Here is a 12692-nt window from a genome sequence, read left to right on the forward strand (position 1 = left end):
TAGTAATTATAATATTATCTTTCTGTTTCTCGTGTGGATCGTGTCTCAGAGGTTTCACATTAAACCGTCCTGTTTCTCTCTGACATGAAAACACTTTCATTTAGTCTGTAAATGAGTCGCTGCTCACATCTCCCCGTCAGACAAACTGCAGCTGACACGTCGATAACAAGCTGCCACACTGCAGGAAATAAAGATCAGATTACATTTCACCTCCTGCAGAAGAAGATCACGTAGAGAAGAAGAACCAGGAGGACCACTTCAGCTGATTTCAGCAGTTTATTCAGTGCATGAAAGCTGCTCTACAAATACATTTCATTCATGTCTTCATCTCTAAACTACATGATGAGATTATACTTTGTCAGAAATAATCTCCACCTGGTCGTTCCTCTTCAGTCCGTTGTTTTATTTAATCCGCAGCTGAAATATTTGTTGGCTGTGTTTAGAGCGCAAATCTGAAGAGATTTTATAAACATGTCGAAGCGTTTGGCTGAAAAGTGAGTTTTTCTATCGTACTATATTTAGTCTTTTTGTTTTTATTATAATTTCATTACCCAATCAAGTGTTTATCTATGAGCTCATAACAAGTCATCAAACATATGCACACGTGCAGAAACAATATTATATGATGATTTTCATGTGATCTAAAAATGTCAAAGTTATTCTGTTTGTACCAGATTTAAAGACTTTATCAGCACAGATGTTATAAACTAAATATAGTAAAACCTTTGCATGTGAAACAAAGATTTTAAATTACTTGTAGAAATGTTTAATCAGGAATAAGTTTTATAATTTTTATATTCTCTGTCCTGTTGTTGCCATCTCTGTTGTTATGGCGATGACAGGCAGATCTTTGAGAAATTAAAGTGTCAAAACTGCAAGAAGAGAAACGTGTTGCAGAGGAGACACAAGGAGCGAGGATGTCAACCTGAAGCCTGATGCATGCTGGGACGCTTCACCTGTAGGTCAGCTGTTAACGTCCACGTCCAATCAGAGTGTGTTTGACGGTTCGAATCACATCTTACGAAAAGCTCTTTTGATATACACTCACACAGACAGACGATAATATAAATATAATATAATGTTGCTTTTAAAACGTCTTTCTGGGCCCCGTGACGGATCAGGAAGTGGCATGCCACTTCCGGGCCCGACGCTCTTCCTGTGGGCTTCGGGAGAAACAGCAGAAAATCTGTTCAGTTTTCAGGTTAATTTCCCATCATGCCTCTCTGTCTCTTCCTCACACTGACTGACTCGTCTGTGTGCAGGTGAAACAACACAGAAGAATTAAAATAACTTTTATTAATAACAGTTTTTGTGTTTCAGCAGATGAAGCAGGAAGTGTTTCCCAAGGAGAAATAAAAACCTGCTGACTCCTTGTCTCTGTTTCTGCTCGACACAGCTGAACACAGGCGGCCCCGCAGCGTCGCTCTGTCCCAGGGCATCCTGGGAAATGAAGGAAATCACTGCAACTAAAAACAGGACAACAACAATAATCCTCCACGTCAAAGGTCACTTCCTTCTGTTGATAGGATTTATGTTCTCAATCCTCACAAACACTAAATGTTCCTGAATCAAAATTTAATTCTATTTGTTTTCAGACTTCATTCTGCAGCTGCACAGCTGAACCAGTTCACAGATTATAAAACCAAAAGATCTGGAACAGGAAGCTGAGACAGTATCAATAAATAAAAACTAATTAAAATCATAAACAAAGGGATGTCACGTCCTGCAGAGAAGAGAGAAAACAGAAAGTGTTGTTTAATTAAACTAATCCAACATTAAACTCAACATGGCCCAAACAATAAACTACAAAAACTACAAAACTACAAAAACTATTTATGTTCTTACTTTCTAACATTTGAGCTGAAAGCTACAAAACAGCAGCACGAGGTGTTCAGTGTTTAACATCAGGAAGTGAAGTCAGCGTTTCCTCTGCTGTGACTACAGGGTCACATGATGTGAAACAAAGATGGACGCCAGCAGCTGAAGCGTCAGTCCGCTGAGATCCTGCAGAGTGAACTTCAGGTGGATGTTTATAAAGACCTGATTTCAGAAGAACATCTGCCCGATAGCTCACAGTGACTACATTTATCTGACAGCTTTAGTTACTTTAATACCAATATAATGTATATTATTCTACCCCTACATGCTATATACATCATTACATTACACACATTACATACATTAGGAAGTTTTTCCTTGTGCGATGCGAGGGTCTAAGGACAGAGGATGTCGTAACCTGTACAGTCTGTAAAGCACACTGAGACAAATGTATAATTTGTGATATTGGGCTATACAAATAAATTTGATTTGATTTGATTTGACCTGTAAACTACAGTCAGCGCCCCCTACAGGCTGTATACATCATTAGACCTGTAAACTACAGTCAGCGCCCCCTACAGGCTGTATACATCATTACACCTGTAAACTACAGTCAGCGCCCCCTACAGGCTGTATACATCATTACACCTGTAAACTACAGTCAGCGCCCCCTACAGGCTGTATACATCATTACACCTGTAAACTACAGTCACCGCCCCCTACAGGCTGTATACATCATTACACCTGTAAACTACAGTCAGCGCCCCCTGCAGGCTGTATACATCATTACACCTGTAAACTAGTCAGCGCCCCCTACAGGCTGTATACATCATTACACCTGTAAACTACAGTCAGCGCCCCCTGCAGGCTGTATACATCATTACACCTGTAAACTACCATCAGCGCCCCCTGCAGGCTGTATACATCATTACACCTGTAAACTACCATCAGCGCCCCCTACAGGCTGTATACATCATTACACCTGTAAACTACCATCAGCGCCCCCTGCAGGCTGTATACATCATTACACCTGTAAACTACAGTCAGCGCCCCCTGCAGGCTGTATACATCATTACACCTGTAAACTACCATCAGCGCCCCCTGCAGGCTGTATACATCATTACACCTGTAAACTACAGTCAGCGCCCCCTACAGGCTGTATACATCATTACACCTGTAAACTACAGTCAGCGCCCCCTGCAGGCTGTATACATCATTACACCTGTAAACTACAGTCAGCGGCCCCTGCAGGCTGTATACATCATTACACCTGTAAACTACAGTCAGCGCCCCCTACAGGCTGTAAACATAATTACACCTGTTGGAATTTTAAAAACATCTGTAACTCCTGAAATATATCTAGACTGTTTTACTCCAATCAACCTTAACCAACTAACTTCTCTCTCATCCTCATCTATCTCATCCTCTAAACCATCAACCTGTCTTTTAGACCCGATTCCAACTAAACTGTTTAAAGAAGTTTTACCCTTAATTAACACTTCGTTATTAAATATGATCAACCTGTCTCTATTATCTGGCTACGTACCAAAATCCTTTAAAGTAGCTGTAATAAAACCACTTCTTAAAAAGCCTAGCCTTGATCCAGAGGTTTTAGCCAACTATAGGCCGATATCTAACCTACCCTTTCTCGCTAAAATCCTTGAGAAAGCAGTCGCAAAACAGTTGTGTGACTTTTTACATAATAATAGTTTATTTGAGGTTTTTCAATCTGGATTTAGAGTTCATCATAGCACAGAGACGGCACTGGTGAAAGTTACCAATGACATTCTATTGGCATCAGACAAAGGACTTGTCTCTGTTCTTGTCTTGTTAGACCTCAGTGCTGCTTTCCACACTGTTGATCAGGACATTCTACTGCAGAGACTGGAACATTGTGTTGGCATAAAAGGAACCGCACTAAACTGGTTCAAGTCCTATTTATCTGAGCGATCTCAATTTGTACTTGTTAACGATAAATCCTCCATGACAGCCAAAGTCAGTCTTGGAGTTCCGCAGGGTTCTGTACTTGGACCGATTCTATTCACCTTATATATGCTTCCTTTGGGCAATATTATAAGGAACCACTCTATACACTTTCATTGTTATGCGGATGATACCCAATTATATCTATCAATTAAACCAGATGAAACCAATCAATTGGCTAAACTTCAAGCATGTCTTAAGGACATAAAAACTTGGATGTCTAGCAACTTTTTGATGTTAAACACAGACAAAACTGAAGTTATTATACTTGGCCCTAAACGCCTCCGAAACGCATTTTCTAATGACATAGACGCTCTGGATGGCATTAACTTGGCCTCCAGCACCACTATAAGGAATCTTGGCGTCATCTTTGATCAAGATCTGTCGTTTAACTCCCACATAAAACAAATCTCAAGGACTGCCTTCTTTCATCTACGTAACATTGCAAAAATAAGACACATCCTGTCTCAAAATGATGCAGAAAAACTAGTCCATGCATTTGTTACTTCAAGGCTGGATTACTGCAACTCATTGTTATCAGGTTGTCCCAAAAAGTCGCTTAAGACTCTTCAGTTGATCCAAAATGCAGCGGCACGTGTATTGACTAGAACAAGGAAACGGGATCATATTACTCCTGTATTAGCTGCACTGCACTGGCTCCCGGTAAAATACAGAATAGAATTCAAAATCCTTCTCCTGACTTACAAATCAATTAATGGTCAGGCTCCAGCATATCTTAAAGATCTCATAGTACCTTATAAACCAACTAGAGCATTACGCTCCCAGACTGCAGGGTTACTTATGGTTCCTAGAGTCTCTAAGAGTACAATGGGAGCCAGAGCCTTCAGCTATCAAGCTCCTCTCCAGTGGAACCAGCTTCCAGTTTGTGTTCGGGAGGCAGACACACTCTCCACATTTAAGAGTAGGCTAAAAACTTTCCTTTTTGATAAAGCTTATAGTTAGGGCTGGCTCAGGTTTGCCCTGGATCAGCCCCTAGTTATGCTGCTATAGGCTTAGACTGCCGGGGGACACCTCCCTGCTCTCTTCCTTCTCTTCCTCTCTCCTCCCCTCCCTCTCTCTTCTTCTCCCTCTCTATCTGTATGCATTTATGTAAATGTATGTTACTAACTCATCATCCGGGGTATCATCCCCGGAGTGTCTGTCTCTCATGTGGCAAGTTGCCACTGATAAAGTTTACGTCAGGATCATGAATCGTGACAGCGCCTGCTGACCTGGTCCTGCTGGACACCGGGAAGCCTTATTGACATTTTCCTGGATTCATCCATACTTTCTATTTCTTTTTTTTCCAACACAACATAATTTCTGTCAAATGTTGTATTTGTACTATGTTGTTTATCCTGTACACACGACATCTATTGCACGTCTGTCCGTCCTGGGAGAGGGATCCCTCCTCAGTTGCTCTCCCTGAGGTTTCTTCCATTTTTTCCCCTTTAATTTTGGGGTTTCTTTTAGGAAGTTTTTCCTTGTGCGATGCGAGGGTCTAAGGACAGAGGATGTCGTAACCTGTACAGTCTGTAAAGCACACTGAGACAAATGTATAATTTGTGATATTGGGCTATACAAATAAATTTGATTTGATTTGATTTAACCTGTTAACTACAGTCAGCGCCCCCTACAGGCTGTATACATCATTACACCTGTAAACTACAGTCAGCGCCCCCTACAGGCTGTATACTACAGTCAGTGCCCCCTACAGGCTGTATACATCATTACACCTGTAAACTACAGTCAGCGCCCCCTACAGGCTGTATACATCATTACACTTGTAAACTACAGTCAGCGCCCCCTACAGGCTGTATACATCATTACACCTGTAAACTACAGTCAGCGCCCCCTGCAGGCTGTATACATCATTAAACCTGTAAACTACAGTCAGCGCCCCCTGCAGGCTGTACACATCATTACACCTGTAAACTACAGTCAGCGCCCCCTACAGGCTGTAAACATCATTACACCTGTAAACTACAGTCAGCGCCCCCTACAGGCTGTATACATCATTACACCTGTAAACTACAGTCAGCGCCCCCTACAGGCTGTATACATCATTACACCTGTAAACTACAGTCAGCGCCCCCTACAGGCTGTATACATCATTACACCTGTAAAATAGTCAGCGCCCCCTACAGGCTGTAAACATCATTACACCTGTAAACTACAGTCAGCGCCCCCTACAGGCTGTATACATCATTACACCTGTAAACTACAGTCAGCGCCCCCTACAGCCTGTATACATCATTACACCTGTAAACTACAGTCAGCGTCCCCTGCAAGCTGTATACATCATTACACCTGTAAACTACAGTCAGCGCCCCCTACAGGCTGTATACATCATTACACCTGTAAACTACAGTCAGCGCCCCCTGCAAGCTGTATACATCATTACACCTGTAAACTACAGTCAGCGTATATATGTATATTTGATATATGTTGAATATATATTGAATATTTTTTGTATTTTGAATTAACTCTGTGTAGATGTAACATCGGATCTGAATGTGATTTCTTCTTCTCTCTGAAGAGTTTAAATGAAGTTGAAGATGATGAAGGCTGACCTTTAGATTAAATATCAATCGGGTTTCTTTGGCGAGCTCTGCACCCCCCCAGAGATCCAGACCCTAAGCAGCTCGCTCTCTTTGTCCCGAGGACCCTGAACGCATCGTGGCAAACAACCAGAGAGAGTACCGGGAGGAGACAACAGGAAACATTGAGAGACTGTGATTGAGTGGTCTGGTGGTACGCCTTCCAAACCAGAAGGTTGTGAGTTCAATACCAGGCTGCCATCATTGTACCCCTGAGCAAGGTACTTAACCCTGAGTTGCAGGCGTTCACTGTAAGTCGCTCTGGATAAGAGTGACTTACAGTGAAGAGCGTCTGCTAAATGACCTGTAATATATATTGAGCAGCAACTCGCTTACTATCAAACTATATTTATATACATTCAAATTCAAATTCAAATTTATTTGTATAGCCCAATATCACAAATTATACATTTGTCTCAGTGGTCTTTACAGACTGTACAGGTTACGACACCCTCTGTCCTTAGACCCTCTGTCCTTAGACCCTCTGTCCTCAGACCCTCTGTCCTTAGACCCTCACATCGCACAAGGAGAAACTTCCTAAAAGAAACCCCACAATTAAAGGGGGAAAAATGGAAGAAACCTCAGAGAGAGCAACTGAGGAGGGATCCCTCTCCCAGGACGGACAGACGTGCAATAGATGTCGTGTAATATCTCTTTTAATATTGTTGTTTAATATTATAATATACCTGCTCCACCATTCACTGCTCCACCCAATCCCTGCCAATCAGTGCTCCGCCCAATCGTTGTACTGCTCAATATTTATCTTCCATAACACAAAATGTGTTATGTTTTTATACAAAATGTATCAATAAGTTTAGATTTTTTACCTTCGCCCAATACAAAGTTTTATTGAATAGAGCTTGAATGCATCATAATGTGGCTTAATGCATTAAATTACATTACAGTTCATTTAGCTGACACCTTTGTCCAAAGCGATAATAAATGCAAACAATCATGAGGATAAAACTCCGAACAGCAAGAATCTTACAAGTACATCAGGTTCAAATGGGTGAAATCCTTTAAGTGCAGAACAATAGCTTCAAATAAGCCAAACCAAATAAGCTTTAGCAGTTAGCTCTGTTATTTAGCCAAGCAGACCTGTGCTGCCATAGCTAACAGCTAACAGCTGTACCAAAGTTCTTGTGACATCCCTACCATCTGAGGTTTATTCATTTACCATTCAGAGCCTAATTCTTATCACATTTCACTAAAAACATGGAGAAATGGATTTTGATTAAGGCTTGACAATATTTTCTGATTTATGAAGTGATATCTTTTTGTTAAATGTTTACCCTATAGTGTCTGTACTTAAACACGGAGCCGTATCAAAGCTTCAGTAAACACTTTCTCTGTTCTGTAAAAATATAAAATAACTCTGGTTCTGTAGGAGCGATCTGTTTGGAGAAGAAAGTAGGTCAAAGGTCAGATGATGTAATTGTTTTTGTAGATTGAATTAACTGAAGGTCACAGACATTACAGCACTGATGCATGCTGGGTAAACATGGCAGCCTGCCAGTTCCATCTCCAAATGTTACAGAGCGTGACCGACACACACACGCACACACACACACACTTGGATGATGAGGTGAAGATAAATAAACAGAAATTATTTTTGTTCACAGCTCTGAAACGACAGACAATAACAGAAAGATAAAAAGACGTTCAGCAGTTATTAAAGATCAGTGAAAGTCTTATGGACATTAATGTCTGCAGTCGGGAGATGAGGATAAATCAGATCCAGAACACCAGCTCATGGAGCCACAAGGACTTCTGCAGTCAGGGGTCCTCAACAGGTATTATAGAACAGCCCGCAGGTCAGACCCTTACCATGCTGAACCAGAACCTGAAGACTTGTGGTACTACCATAGTATCAGGACTGAAATCTAAACTTCAACAATTTCGTCGTCTAAGCCATCAACCTGTCTCTGAGACTAAGCTGCCTAAAGAAGTTTAAATTAACACCTCGTTATTAAATATGATTAACCTGTTTCTATTATCTGGGTTTGTACCACAATCCTTTACATTATCTGTAATAAAACCACTTCTTAAAAGTTTTGATCCAGAGTTCTTGATTCAAATCAAAGAACTTTATTGCCATTTCAAGCTATATACAATGTACAATTCAAATGAAATTTCGTTGTACTAGCTTACTGTAAAAAGTTGACTGAATAAGTGGTCATAAATATTTATAAAAGTGTCGTGGTGCTGATGCAGAAAAATAAAATATGTACTTAAAATATAAATGTACTATTTATATAAAAAATATCTACACTGTTTAAAATATATATATTGAAGAGAAAATGTACTGTGAAGCTATAGGCCTCTGTCAGATCCTGGACCCCCTGCTATAAATATTGTATAAGATTCTGTTTTATATGTAACTGGGCCTAGTGCCATGTATAAACATCAGTGTTTCCTGGTTCTTTCCAGGTTTATTGCTAGGTTTAGGTTCGTGCAACAAGGGGGGGGGGGGGGGGGGCGTGCGTGGCGTGGATATTTCTTTTTAGTTCACTCCACTCTTTTCCTCCGCTCTGTCTTTGACTGTAGGTGTGTGTGTCGGGAGCACACACCTAATTTTAATTATTTTTATAAATTGTCTAATCAACCAAAGATTTTGCGACCCCCCCTGCAGTACCTCCGCGGACTCCTCTAGGGGTCGCAGACCCCCTGTTGAAGACCTCTGCCTTAAAGGAACACTAAGCTGTTTAAGTCCCATCTGTCTGAGCGATCTCAGTTTGTACATATTAACGATGAATCCTCCATTCCAGCCAAAGTCAGTCTTGGAGTTCCGCAGGGTTCTGTACTTGGACAGATTCTATTCACTTTGTTTATGCTTCCTTTAGGCAATACTATAAGGAACCACTCTATAAACTTTCATTGTTATGTGGATGATACCCAATTATATCTATCAATTAAACCAGATGAAACCAATCAATTAGCTAAAGTTCAAGCCTGAAGGACATAAAAACTTGGATGTCCTGCTACTTAAGACTCTTCAGTTGATCCAAAATACTGCGGCACGTGTATTGACAAGAACTATAAGGCAGGATCATATTACTCCTGTATTAGCTGCTCTGCACTGGTTCCTGATAAAATCCAGAACAGAATTTTAAATCCTTCTGACTTACAAAGCCATTCTTATAAGATCTCATAGTACCTTATAACCCAACTAGAGCACTGCGCTCCCAGAATGTATAAAAGGCATTAATGATGATGAATGATCGAGGTCATGTCCATATGTCGTACGATAAATTGTTAATGTAAAAATGTAGTAATGTGTGTAGTAGCGCCCACCGCAGGAAAAACATATAGCCTAACATGAATTTTATATAGGGTTAGGGTTAGGGTTAAAAAATAATATTTATTTTCTCCAGAAACCGCAGAAGCTTCAAATAAGAATTAAGGACAAAGGATGTTGAGTTTCACCAGAGAGCAGATTTCATTATCGAGCTCCTCAGCTGCTGCTGGACTTTAATAGAAGAAAGAGGTGTGTGTCTGTGTGTGTGAGATTAGTGAGGGGGAGGGGTTACAGTCTGATAGTGCCGTCCAATTACAGAAATGAAATAATTCTCCGACACAGACATGCCTGTCTGTCTGTCTGTCTGTCTCTCTGTCTGTCTGTCACTCTGTCCTACAGTCTTTGTCTGTAAGATTTTCTACAAAGAGATGCAGAACAACAACAAAGATGTGTGTTTGTGGCTCTTGTTATGTATGGGGAGGGGCTTTTCATGTCTGTGCCCATTGTCTCATAATCCGTATAAAAAGGAGAACATAATAACTCATTAAATCACTGCCGAAAGACGAACACCAGCTTCATGTTGAGTTTTCAGGTCACTCTCAGTGTAGGTACGGACCTCCAGCAGGAAGTTACCGACCTCCAGCAGGAAGTTCCCAGGACGGACAGACGTGCAATAGATGACGTATGTACAGGAGAAACAACATAGAAAAAATCCAATATCCAGTACAGATCTGTTGTGTTTGTAGGTGTTGTACAGATGTTTTTTTTGTGTGTGGAAGTTGTACAGATGTGTTGTGTGTGTGTGTTGACGTAAAGCTGCTCTCAGTCTCAGACGTGTCGGTTTAATCCTTGCTGATCAAAGAGAATTAATAAATGTTTGTGAAGGCTTACACTTACAAACTCACAAACAGGAAGTGAGAATAACAGGTAGGACTTTACAAACACATATATATGTATATATATTAGGGCTGTCAAGCGATTAAAAAAATGAATCTAATTAATTACAAGCTTTGTGATGAATTAATCGCGATATTAATCGCATATAACAATATTTACTGTCAGAGCTCCGTACTCCGTGCTTTCTGAGCTCCATGTGTCGGGAGGGGACGGAGGAGGCTGTCAGAGCTCCGTGCTCAAAGGTCAGGGGCATCTAGGAGCATGATTAATCTGCGTTAATATTTTTAACACGTTTTGTTTTCTGTGATTAATAATTAATCGAAAATAACGCGTTAATTCGACAGCCCTAATATACATATATACATATATACAGTATACCAAACCTATTAGAACAGCGAGGACAATTCCTTTATTTTTGCTGTACACTGAAAACAATTGGGTTTGACATCATTACATTACATTACAGGTCATTTAGCAGAGTGTGTGTGTGTGTGTGTGTGTGTGTGTGTGTGTGTATGTGGCATGGGTGCGGCCTAAGACTTTAGCAGCTGCTCTCATTCAACTCATCAACTCCAATCTGCTCACCTGTCTATAATCAACTCATCCCAGAAGTTTATCTACCCCGGTCTTCCAGCCACTCATCGCCAGATTGTTGTATCAACTACCCCGGTAGCTTTGATCTCAGCAGCGCAGTAGATGCTATCTGAGTTTACCTTGAGTTCTGTGTGTAACCAGACTTCTTGCTCTTCTCAGGATCACTACATACTTCGTCGTTCAACTCCTCTGTCTGTCTACCCGCCTGCCTGCCTGCTTTGCCATTTTCTCTCACCATCTTTCCACTGGGGAAGAATCCTATAATAAACTATTTTAATATACTCCGTTTCCAGAGTCTGGTGTTCTGCGCCTGGGTCTCCCCTGGACTTACCCATAACACACAGACCATCAGTTTGACATAAAGTGCAATTTCAAATCTGGCATAACATCTTTCATTGCACACATTGTTAATGTGTCTCAGGTAGACTGACTCATTCTGCGTCTGAACGCCTGATCAAGAGATGACGAGAAGGGTCGCTCACTTTAGCATCAGCAGCGGTGCTAGCTAGCTCCGAGCTAACTGCTAAGTGCTTTGCGTTGAGGTGATATTTATATCTATCTATCTATCTATATATATATATATATATATATTTCAGCTTGAAGTTCTCCGATGGTTCGAACATTCTTTGCTGCAGGAATCATACAGAACAGAGCATCAACAGTTACATCCGGGAGTTTATTAATGTAAACTTTCATTCACTGGACCAAGTAACGTTTTCTCATCCGCTTCATCGTGTTGACGAGGCTGCTGTGGCCGCGCCGCGTCTGTGACGTAACATCAAACATTTGTATTAATTTTCTGTGAAGATTTTAGTGATTTACTGAGCAGAAGTAACGACCTTGACATCAGGTGAAGAGTTTGTTTGTGTGTGTGTGTCTGTGTCTGTGTGTGTGTGTGTGTGTGTGTGTGTGTGTCTGTAACCTACTTTAGTCTTTATTCTGAATATAAATATTTCTTATTCCTGTTATCTGTTGGAAATGTTTCTCACCAACGTGTCAGAGCCTGAAGGCAGCTCAGGACTCGGTGTGTGTGTGTTTGTTGATGGACGTGAACTGAATTCATTACAAACTGGAAGCTGGTAGTTCTTGTTTGTCCCGCATGATCTGAACACATCGTCACTACATTCCTTAATTCATAAAGAGTTAAATCTTCTCTCTCTCTCTCTCTCTATATATATATATATATATATATATATATACATACATACAGGACTGTCTAAGAAAATTAGAATATTGTGATAAAGTTCTTTATTTTCTGTAATGCAATTAAAAAAACAAAAATGTCATGCATTCTGGATTCATTACAACTCAACTGAAATATTGCAAGCCTTTTATTATTTTAATATTGCTGATTATGGCTTACAGCTTAAGAAAACTCAAAAATCCTATCTCAAAAAATTAGAATAGTTCCTCAGACCAAGTAAAAAAAAAAGATTTATAACAGCAAAACAAAATCAAACATTTGAAAATGTCCATTAATGCACTCAGTACTTGGTTGGGAATCCTTTTGCACGGATTACTGCATCAATGCGGCGTGGCATGGAGGCAATCAGCCTGTGGCA

At 40.5% G+C, this 12692-nt stretch overlaps 1 protein-coding gene across 1 annotated transcript in view; it reads right to left on the minus strand.

The window, feature by feature from the left end:
• Positions 1-12692, minus strand: part of grin3bb (glutamate receptor, ionotropic, N-methyl-D-aspartate 3Bb) — a 64473-nt gene that overhangs the window by 25225 nt on the left and 26556 nt on the right. The window lies entirely within an intron of this gene.

This window comes from Cottoperca gobio, unplaced genomic scaffold (genome assembly GCF_900634415.1).
Source record: "Cottoperca gobio unplaced genomic scaffold, fCotGob3.1 fCotGob3_381arrow_ctg1, whole genome shotgun sequence".
Taxonomy (NCBI): Eukaryota; Metazoa; Chordata; class Actinopteri; order Perciformes; family Bovichtidae; genus Cottoperca; species Cottoperca gobio.